Genomic DNA, 9,674 nt, shown 5'->3' with positions numbered 1-9,674 from the left:
TTCCTGGAAGGTTCGGAGAGGGAGATTTTGAGGAAGAGGAGGTGGGTCCCACTGTGATGGAGGACGGAACTGTTCCAGGCAGGGTTCAATTTGGATAGTGTCTTGGGGAGTTGGATCATTAGGAGTGGGATCAGGATTATTTTTCCTCATGGCAAAGTGATATTTCCAGCAGAGACTATGAGTGTAGGACAGTAAATCTTTGACAAGGGCAGTTTGGTTGAATGTGGGAGTGGGGCTGAAGGTGAGGCCTTTGGATAGGACAGAGGTTTCGGATTGGGAGAGAGGTTTGGAGGAAAGGTTAACTACTGAATTGGGGTGTTGTGGTTCCACATTGTGTTGGCTAGAATTTTGAGGTGTTTGGGGGAGTGGAGCTGGAAGTGGGAGATTGAGTAGGTGGGAGAGACTGGATCTGTGTGCAATGAGAGGAGGTTGAGGTTTGTTGGAAAGGTTGTGGAGGATGAGTGAGTTGCCTTTCCGGAGGTGGGAAACCAAGAGATTGGATAGTTTTTTGAGGTGGAGGGTGGCATGCTGTTCTAATTTGCGGTTGGCCTGTAGGAGGATGCTATGAACAGCCAGTGTGGATGTGGGAGAGGAAAGACTGAGGAATTTGATTAGGGATAGGAGTTGACGAGTGTGTTCATTGGCTGAGTCAATGTATAGGTGAAGGATTAGGCGGGTGAGGGCTATGGATTGTGTAGTTTGGAACTGGTATAGGGACTGATAGAAAGAAGGATTACAGCCAGAGATGGGAACTTTAAGTGTGAGGCCTTTGGGGGTAATGCCAAATGTCGGACAGACCTGAGTAAATAAAATATGGGAGCATAATCTGGCTAGGGTGAAGGCATGTTTGCGGAGGGAATGTAAATAAAATGTAATGGGGTCGTTTTAGGGATGGTGTGAGGCTGACATGGTATTAGAAGGTGGAAAGGGTAACATGAGACTAAAGCGAAAATAAAAAAAAAATAAAAGTATATGGGGAGAGATAAAGGTGTGAAAAAAGTCGAAAAAGTGTTGGATTGAGATGAGCTATGTTGATCCTGTGCAGAACTTTGGTTGGGGAACAACGATGAGTACAAAGGTTAGGTAGTTGTGTTGCCTCCGAAACACGTTAAAGGTTGGGGAAATTCAGGAAAATTTCAAAAAAACTGCGTTTAAATGTATTCAAAGGACTGGTTATGTGCTGGCAGATTATGAAAATGAGGCTAACAATTGTCTGACGAAGAAATAATAACGTTTAAACCTGTGGGAAGCTGCTAAAAAGTAATCGGTTATGTGGGAAAAAACGAGAATGGAAATAAAACGAAAGTTGTTGGAAATAGCTGAAAAGGTTGTTTAATGGGTGAAAGGAACTGAAGCTGTGAAATAGTATTCACGAGTTTACACGAAATGTTTGTAAACTGGGAACAGTGGATTTTATAGCAGCGGTAATGTTGAAAGCGTCAAAAATTTTTAGGTTATGGTTTGGAAGTAAATTACGTATTATTGAGTATATTTAGGCAGGATAAATTGTATGGTAGATTACGGAAAAAGGGAAGATTAATACAAAGTGAAACTACTTGTACAAACAACAAGAGAAAGTAAGATGACAGAAAAGATTTCGAAATGCAACAGTGACAATGGAGGATGCTAAGTTCACCCAACCTGGATATGCTGTGACGTAGTGGTGGGCAGGAAATCGCGTATCTGTTAGAAATCGCAGTGACTGAGAAGTCACAGATATCACAGTAGCAACTTTACAGAATCTAACTGCGATTTCAGTCACAGTTAGCAGTCGCAAGTAGTATTTCACATTCAAAGACGTGAGCCATCTATTGGTCGAATTTAGCACTGCTTTCTGCGATTTCAGTGAAAAGTCGCAACTAAGAGTCGCAAGTAGCAACTAAAAAGCGCGGTTAACAGTGGCATCTGTTGGCCGAAGTTCGTACTACGTCCATCTCTGCGGTACGCTATGGAGTCTAACTGCGATTTCCGTGACAAGTCGCAACTAAGAGTCGCAAGTAGCAACTAGAAAGCGCGGTTAACAGTGCCATCTGTGGGTCAAAGTTCGTACTACGTCCATCTCTGCGGTACGCTATGGAGTCTAACTGCGATTTCCGTGACAAGTCGCAACTAAAAGTCGCAAGTAGCAACTAAAAAGCGCAGTTAGCACTGCCATCTGTTGAGCAAAGTTCATACTACGCTATTCGCTACAGAGTCAAACTGCGATTTCTGTGACAAATCGCAACTAAGAGTCGCAAGTAGCAACTAAAAAGCGCAGTTAACATACTTTTCCTAGTGTCATCTGTTGACCGACGTACGTACTTCGTTATGAGAGCCTTGTGCGGTGTGCCTCACGAGATCGATGTGCTGTGTGTGCATATGAAGGGCTTATTTCAATAGTGGTACAAGTCCATTTTTGTTATTTTGAGATATAGAGTCGTAAAGTTAAATGAGTGCTGAAAAATCTGCAGTTGAAATACCAGAAATATTCAAGCATATGGCTTCTTGCTAGAGATGAACCTTTATTTATGTTTGTTTGGATCGCTAACTTCAGAAGCATTATAGACAGAAAAGTGTAGGTAATGGACTTGTACCACTATTGAAATAAGCCCTTCATATTATATGACGACATGCACATTCAGCATCAGTTATGGTAGGTCAAATACTGCTGTGACTCTGAATGTATTATATTAATAAGAAGCAACATTGCCTTTTTCTCCTGAAAATATCAAGTAACGTAACAAATGTGTTTGATTCTGCTTCCAATATGACAGTTTTGGTTAATACTCCACATGCCTACAGGACTTTGCAATGTTAACACAGCAGAACTCAGACATCTGTATAAGTGTAGAGAAATGAAAACAGTCATATGAATGCCTCACTTTTGTTCCGACACAGTTCAAGACTCGGGAGAAAAGTTTTACACCTGGTGTTCTACATGGCAACTTCACACACAAGAACTTTTTGCCGACACTACTACCACCTACATAAGTAAGCTTTTCCTGTGTAACTTTCAAGTAATGCACTTAAGCTATTCCTGATTTAACTGGAAGATCTGTACTTCCCACTTTCATATCAACGGCCTCAAAATGCATATTGTAGACTTCGGGATATGTTACAGGTCAGTGTCACACCAAGATTGGCGAGAAAGGGGGGTGGGGGGGGGGGGGGGCGGCACGTCGGTATCCAACAAGTGTTTACCAATAAATAAGTGGCGGAAAATTACGGGTATAGGACGGCTTAACATGTGGAAAATAACATTTTTATTATTCACTCAATGTATTTAACATTTATTATTCCTTTAAAATCGCACAACAACTTCAATAAAACACTTTAATCAGTCACACACTTATTTCATAATTATTTCACTTTTAAACTCCAAATCCTCTAAGAGCTGCCTTGAATCTTCACGAGTCTCTCTCAACAGCCTTGATGTGGATAGATATGTACAGCAAACAGTAATCAGTCAGAACTGCGTCTGCAAAAACACAAGGATTATTAAACAATTTTTGCTGTCACTTTACTAGCAATATAATTGACAGAGTACATTGCTAATATTTGCTATATCACATTCGCAAGAACGATCTCACTGAAGTAATTAAGTCCATCAAAACGCTTAGAAACTAACCTCTCGTCTGACGAAAACGGTCTAAAGACTGACAATTTCTTCAGCTCTGTTGACAATGATATTTTGAATTATCACTTTACTGAGTGACTGAAATGTAGTTCAGGTACCTATGAACATAACAATATGTTAGAATTCATTTTCTAAACACGAACTATTACGGTACTGTGCGGCTACTTACATATTAATTACACTATTAATATTTTCACAGTTGTTTCTTTAATACAAAATTAAAGCCAACGGAAGAATAAACGTAAAACATACTTACCAATGACAGATTTGTTGAGATGCAATTTTCTGTGTGGACAGATGTAACTTTTTCATACGGTGGTACGTCGCAGAAATCGCAGGAGTCACAGAAATCGCAGAAGTAGCAGAAGTCACAGAAATCGCAGAAGTAGCAGAAATCGCAGAAGTCGCAGAAATCGCGGAAGTAGCAGAAATAGCAGTGGCGGAGGGATACGCGACTTAGGTTCCTTAACTGCGACTCTTAACTGCGACAAATCACAGTTAAGAATAACAGATACTGAAAAGTAGCATTCACAGAAATCACTGATATCGGAAAATCGCAGTTTAGCCCAACACTACAGTGTGACGTCATTAAGACGTATATACGCTTTAGTCGATTAACGCACCTATCGACTTTTACGAACGTTCGAGATTCTAAACTGTCGTCAGCTAGTGGCTTGTTTTGACGCGTGCGATTCTGAAAGCAGCTCAGTGTGGTAGCGTATATGTATTTCGCCAAAATAAAAGAGCTGGATATTAATAGAAATATTCCTGACCGTGGCCTTGAAAACACCACGTAAAAAAGTGAAGTCTTCTTATGTCCCGACCAGATTAGATTGTGTGATTGTTGTATTGAATGCTTACGCCGAAAATAATATTTATTTATTATCAACATTTTAGTATGGTTTCATACAATTGGTCTTGTCAGTACATATTAGAATGTAGCAGCATACTCTTGCCGACTTTTTTTTCTTAATTTATATAGCTGAAAGAGAACTCGTGCAAGTTTGTTAGCTAAGTAATTTATATGTCCATCCCAAGATAGTCTTTTATCAACCATAATTCCAAGTAATTTTACACTTGGACCGCAGAGACGGGTACCTTAGTGTCCAGTAATGACTGATGTGTAGAATGATTGATTTTCGAACTTAAAAAGAAAAATATGAGGCATTGTTGAAGAAAAATCGTCGACCGGAGATGAAATACGAGGGGAAGTGGATTTCTCAATGTAATCTTAACCAAAGATTAGTGTCTAGTACTGATTGACGTATGAAATGATTGAATGCAGTGTCAAAGCATTCCTTGGCGGTATTATAGTGTCAAAGCATTCCATGGTAGTAAGCTTTTCTCTCATTAGTCTCTCGAATGCTGAACACATAATTAGAGACGAGCAAACGAAAAACAACGCACAGGACACAAACACAGTACAATAAACGATTTAAACGCAAGGAACGCAAAACACATTTCAACGAATGGCGCAGAGCACAGCGCTACCCTGTCACAATCTCTCGAAAGTTCACAAAAGTCGAATAGTCGATATACGGTTTCTATCGTTTTCGATGTAGCGTGTATACGTCATAATGACGTCACATCGTATCCAAGTCCGGTGAACTTAGCATCCTCCAGTGAGAATAACAAATGTAATTGTTGGGTTCAAATTAGTGATATAAATAAAATAGAAAGAAACATTCCACATGGGAAAAATATATTAAAAACAAAGATTCGATGACTTACCAAACGGGAAAGCGCTGGTTAAACTACCTTTTCAGCTACTTCCAACAACTTTCGTTTTATTTCCATTCCCGTTTTTTCCCACATAACCGATTACTTTTTAGCAGCTTCCCACAGGTTTAAACGTTATTATTTCTTCGTCAGACAATTGTTAGCCTCATTTTATAATCTGCCAGCACATAACCAGTCCTTTGAATACATTTACACGCAGTTTTTTTGAAATTTTCCTGAATTTCCCCAACCTTTAACGTGTTTTGGAGGCAACACAACTACCTAACCTTTGTACTCATCGTTGTTCCCCAACCTAAGTTCAGCACAGGATCAACATAGCTCATCTCAATCCAACACTTTTTCGACTTTTTTCACACCTTTATCTCTCCCCATATACTTTTATTTTTTTTTTTTTTATTTTCGCTTTAGTCTCATGTTACCCTTTCCACCTTCTAATACCATGTCAGCCTCACACCATCCCTAAAACGACCCCATCAGCAGAGTACAGAACTAAGTACAAAGAGAGAGGAATCTTCAGAACCTCTCGTTTTTATGGTAATATGAAAAAAAAAAAGGTATAGACTATCTCAAGCTTCAGTTCTAGGAATAATCCTGTTTTTGATCTATGTAAATGAGATGCCAGAAAAAATAACTGGGTTGCTCAAGTAATATCCTTATCGATAATGCATATATATGACAAGCAGAAATTAAAGACACACATGCTTGTCTGGTGGAAAATGGATTGTCAGATCATGATACACCGTTAATTACAGTAAGTAACTTAGACTGATTAATGGAAAACTACTGAAGATTTTTTTAAAAAATCTTATAAATGTTGACTGGTATGAAGTTTACAAGTCTGATGTTAGCTCTGAATACAATATATTTTAATGAGTTTGCATTCATGTTTGAAAGATATTTCCTTAGAAGGATAATTAAATGTAATAACAAAAAACCATTAAAGAAACCTTTGCTTACGACAGGTATAAGTCTCTTCGCAATGGAAAAATGAAACATAAATACATAATAGCCACAGCAAGTAATAATTTACAGTACTGTGATATTATATTATACAGTACTGCAACATATTAAAAAAAGTTGTAAAAATACAGGAGTATGCAGATCCTGTCTGAAGCTGATGAATCAAACAGTAAAGTGAAATCGGAATCGTATATTGTTAAGAAAAAGACAGGGGAAAGAGCCACAGGAGATGACCTTATTTCTGTTAAAAAGACAGTTGACGTATAGCAAAAATTTTTAATAATTAATTTTTTTTTTAAATAGCTCGGAAAATTGTTGCCAATGGTTTAGAAGATAAAGCAAAAGTAGAATCTCATATGGGGTGTAAACATATCCACTAAGATACTACAACATTGTGACCTTATAATGTCTAATATTCTTAATCACTTACATAATCCATCATTAGGTCAGAATGTTTTCCAAAATACATTGAAGTACACCATTGTTCAGCCTCTCTGTAAGAAAGATTACTCCACAGGTGTCATTAAGTACCACCCAATGTCACTTCTTACACCGTTTTCTAAAATGTTTTAAAAGGTAATGAACTGCAGGTTTGTTACCCACCAGTTTAGTAATAAGACACTTTATCAATCACAGTCTAAAAGAACAGACACCATATGTATAATGAAGATGAGGATGGGCAATGATCACTTCAGTACCAATGTACGCCATGCTTAAACTCTTATTACAGGAATCAGCAAAATGCTGCAAGTAATGTGGATAATGGGTGAAGGGTGCGGCATCAGCAGTGTATGGATAAGTTGAGAAGTTGGATCTGATGGGAGGCATGCTACAGTAGTCTGTGCAGTTGCAAGGTCCACTGTATCCAGGTGGTGCAGCAGTCAGCGCATTTGACTAGCAATGAAGAGACCTGGGTTTGAATTTCAGACTAGTACAAATTTTCAACTTCCCCCACTGATTTAAATCAATTCCCATTAGCAGCTAATTTCATTAATTCCTGTGTGTCTTGATTCATAGTGGCTGCACAGTCAAAACGGTGTCTGTTCTTTCATCTGAAAGAACATGCACATTTTGTAGGCATCCTTTCAACCTGTCGGGAATATTAGCTGAAGCTTTGCAGTACATTTATACATTTATGAAATTTGTTATCAACAATCTATTTGAGCTGAGAGTAACAAAGATATCCACAAGTAGAGCACTAAAAGGAAAAATTATCTGCATTACCCTTTAACTCTTTCTTGGGCTCTGGGAAGTATACGTACCACCAACTATGTTTCTTTACTGTGCGCATAGAAATATATTGTACCAACTCTGTATGCCCTGGCACCTAGAGGCAAGCTTTACCATCTGGATAAATGGATTGTGCTCAGTTTGACATCCAATGGCCTCACAAAATTTGGCATTATAACCAAATAACCTGCATGTCTGGATCTAGAGGGGGAGGGGGAGGCAAACCAGAGTATCTGTCTCAAGTGGCAATTTCAGGGGACACCAAATTCATATTCTTGAAGGAAAAGGCCTGGTTTCACAAAGCACCTAGCATCCAGCATATGTTGCTCTGTCAGTTGTTCATATGATTTTGAAATGCATCCCTGTTGGTTTTTGAACATTTTTAAACACATTTAATATTGATTTCTGAATGAGTCATAAGTTGACTTTTGAATGCATGTGTAGTGTACAGGACATCTCCACCAGAGAATTCCCTGTCACATATAGAAATAAAAAAATTACTGCTGACAAAAGGGGACAGGGCTATACGACCTGAGCTGAATAAACCTGAATGGATGACTGCTAATCACTGTTTGTTTATGTGGTTGGTTGGGTGTGCCAGCGATAAACATTGTTACAATTATTAGCAAAGCCCACAGATTCAAACTACCAGAATGGAAATAAATGACTAACAGGAGTAACAGTTGAGAAAGAGTACATATTATCTTCTAAGTGTATCCAAGAAAATGGAATTTTGACAGAAAATTTTTGCCAGAATGCTATAATACTAAGGGCCAGTTGTACAGTCCCCAGTTAGCAGTCCCTCAGTCCCTTAAGTCCTATCTTGGAATGGCACAGAAAACATGTGCGTACATGTTATATCTACATCTATACTCTGCAAAGCACTGTGAGCTGCATGGCAGAGGGTACGTCCCATTGCACCACTTTTTAGGGTTTCTTCCTGTTCCATTCACATATGGAGCACACGAAGAATTATTGTTTGAATGGCTATGCGTGTGCAGTAATTATTCTAATCTTATCCCTCACGATCCCTATGTGAGCGATATGTAGGGGGATGCAGTATATTCCTAGTGTAATCATTTAAAGGCAGTTCTTGAAACTTTGTTGTCGTGGTAGTTTACATCTATCGCCAAGAGTCTTCCAGCTCAGTTCCTTCAGCATCCCTGTGACATTCTCCCAGGAATTAAACAAACCTGTGACCATTTGTGTTGCCCTCCTCTGTATACGTTCAATATACCCTGCTAGTCCTATCTGGAATGGGTCCCATACACTTGAACAATATTATAGAACTGGCTGCACATGTGATTTGTAAGCAATCTCCTTTGTAGACTTTCCCAATACCAATAAATCGAAGACTACCATCTGCTTTACCCATGAATGAACCTATGTGATCATTCCATTTCATATCCCTACAAAGTGTAACACTCAGGTATTTGTGTGAATTGGCTGATTCCAACAGTGACTCATTGATATTATTGTCATAAGATACTACATTTTTGTCATTTTGTGAAGTACAAAATTTTGCATTTCTGAACATTTAGAGCAAGTTGCCAATCTCTGCACCACGTTTAAATCTTATCAAGATCTTACTGTTATGTCTGCTTGTGTCTGTATATGTGTGGATGGATATGTGTGTGTGTGCGAGTGTATAACCGTCCTTTTTTCCCCCTAAGGTAAGTCTTTCCGCTCCCGGGATTGGAATGACTCCTTACCCTCTCCCTTAAAACCCAAATCCTTTCGTCTTTCCCTCTCCTTCCCTCTTTCCTGATGAAGCAACTGTTGGTTGCGAAAGCTAGAATTTTGTGTGTATGTTTGTGTGTCTATCGACGTGCCAGCGCTTTCGTTTGGTAAGTCACATCATCTTTGTTTTTTGAATATTTACACAGCTTCTTTCAACAGTACCTGCATCATAGATACCTGCATCATCTGCAAAAATCCTGATATTACTATTTATATTGTCTGCAAGGTCATTAATATACAATATGAATGACGAGGGTCCCAACACACTTCACTGGGGCACACTCAAAGTTACTTCTGCATGTGATGATGACTCTCCATTTGAAATAACATGATGTGCCTTCCCTATCAAAATGTCTTCAATTCAGTCACAACTTTCACTTGATACTGC

General features: G+C 38.8%; 1 long non-coding RNA gene across 1 annotated transcript; it reads right to left on the bottom strand.

The window, feature by feature from the left end:
• Nucleotides 1-3,284: 3,284 nt before the first annotated feature.
• On the bottom strand, nucleotides 3,285-4,186 carry LOC126419830 (uncharacterized). Its single transcript, XR_007576005.1, has 3 exons — nucleotides 3,873-4,186; nucleotides 3,608-3,714; nucleotides 3,285-3,457 (listed from the first exon to the last, which is right to left on the bottom strand). It is a non-coding gene; the product is annotated as an uncharacterized LOC126419830 (long non-coding RNA).
• Nucleotides 4,187-9,674: the final 5,488 nt, after the last annotated feature.

The sequence above is a fragment of the Schistocerca serialis genome, chromosome 9 (genome assembly GCF_023864345.2).
Source record: "Schistocerca serialis cubense isolate TAMUIC-IGC-003099 chromosome 9, iqSchSeri2.2, whole genome shotgun sequence".
NCBI classification, from domain to species: domain Eukaryota; kingdom Metazoa; phylum Arthropoda; class Insecta; order Orthoptera; family Acrididae; genus Schistocerca; species Schistocerca serialis.
This window is presented reverse-complemented; position numbering and strand designations above follow the sequence as displayed.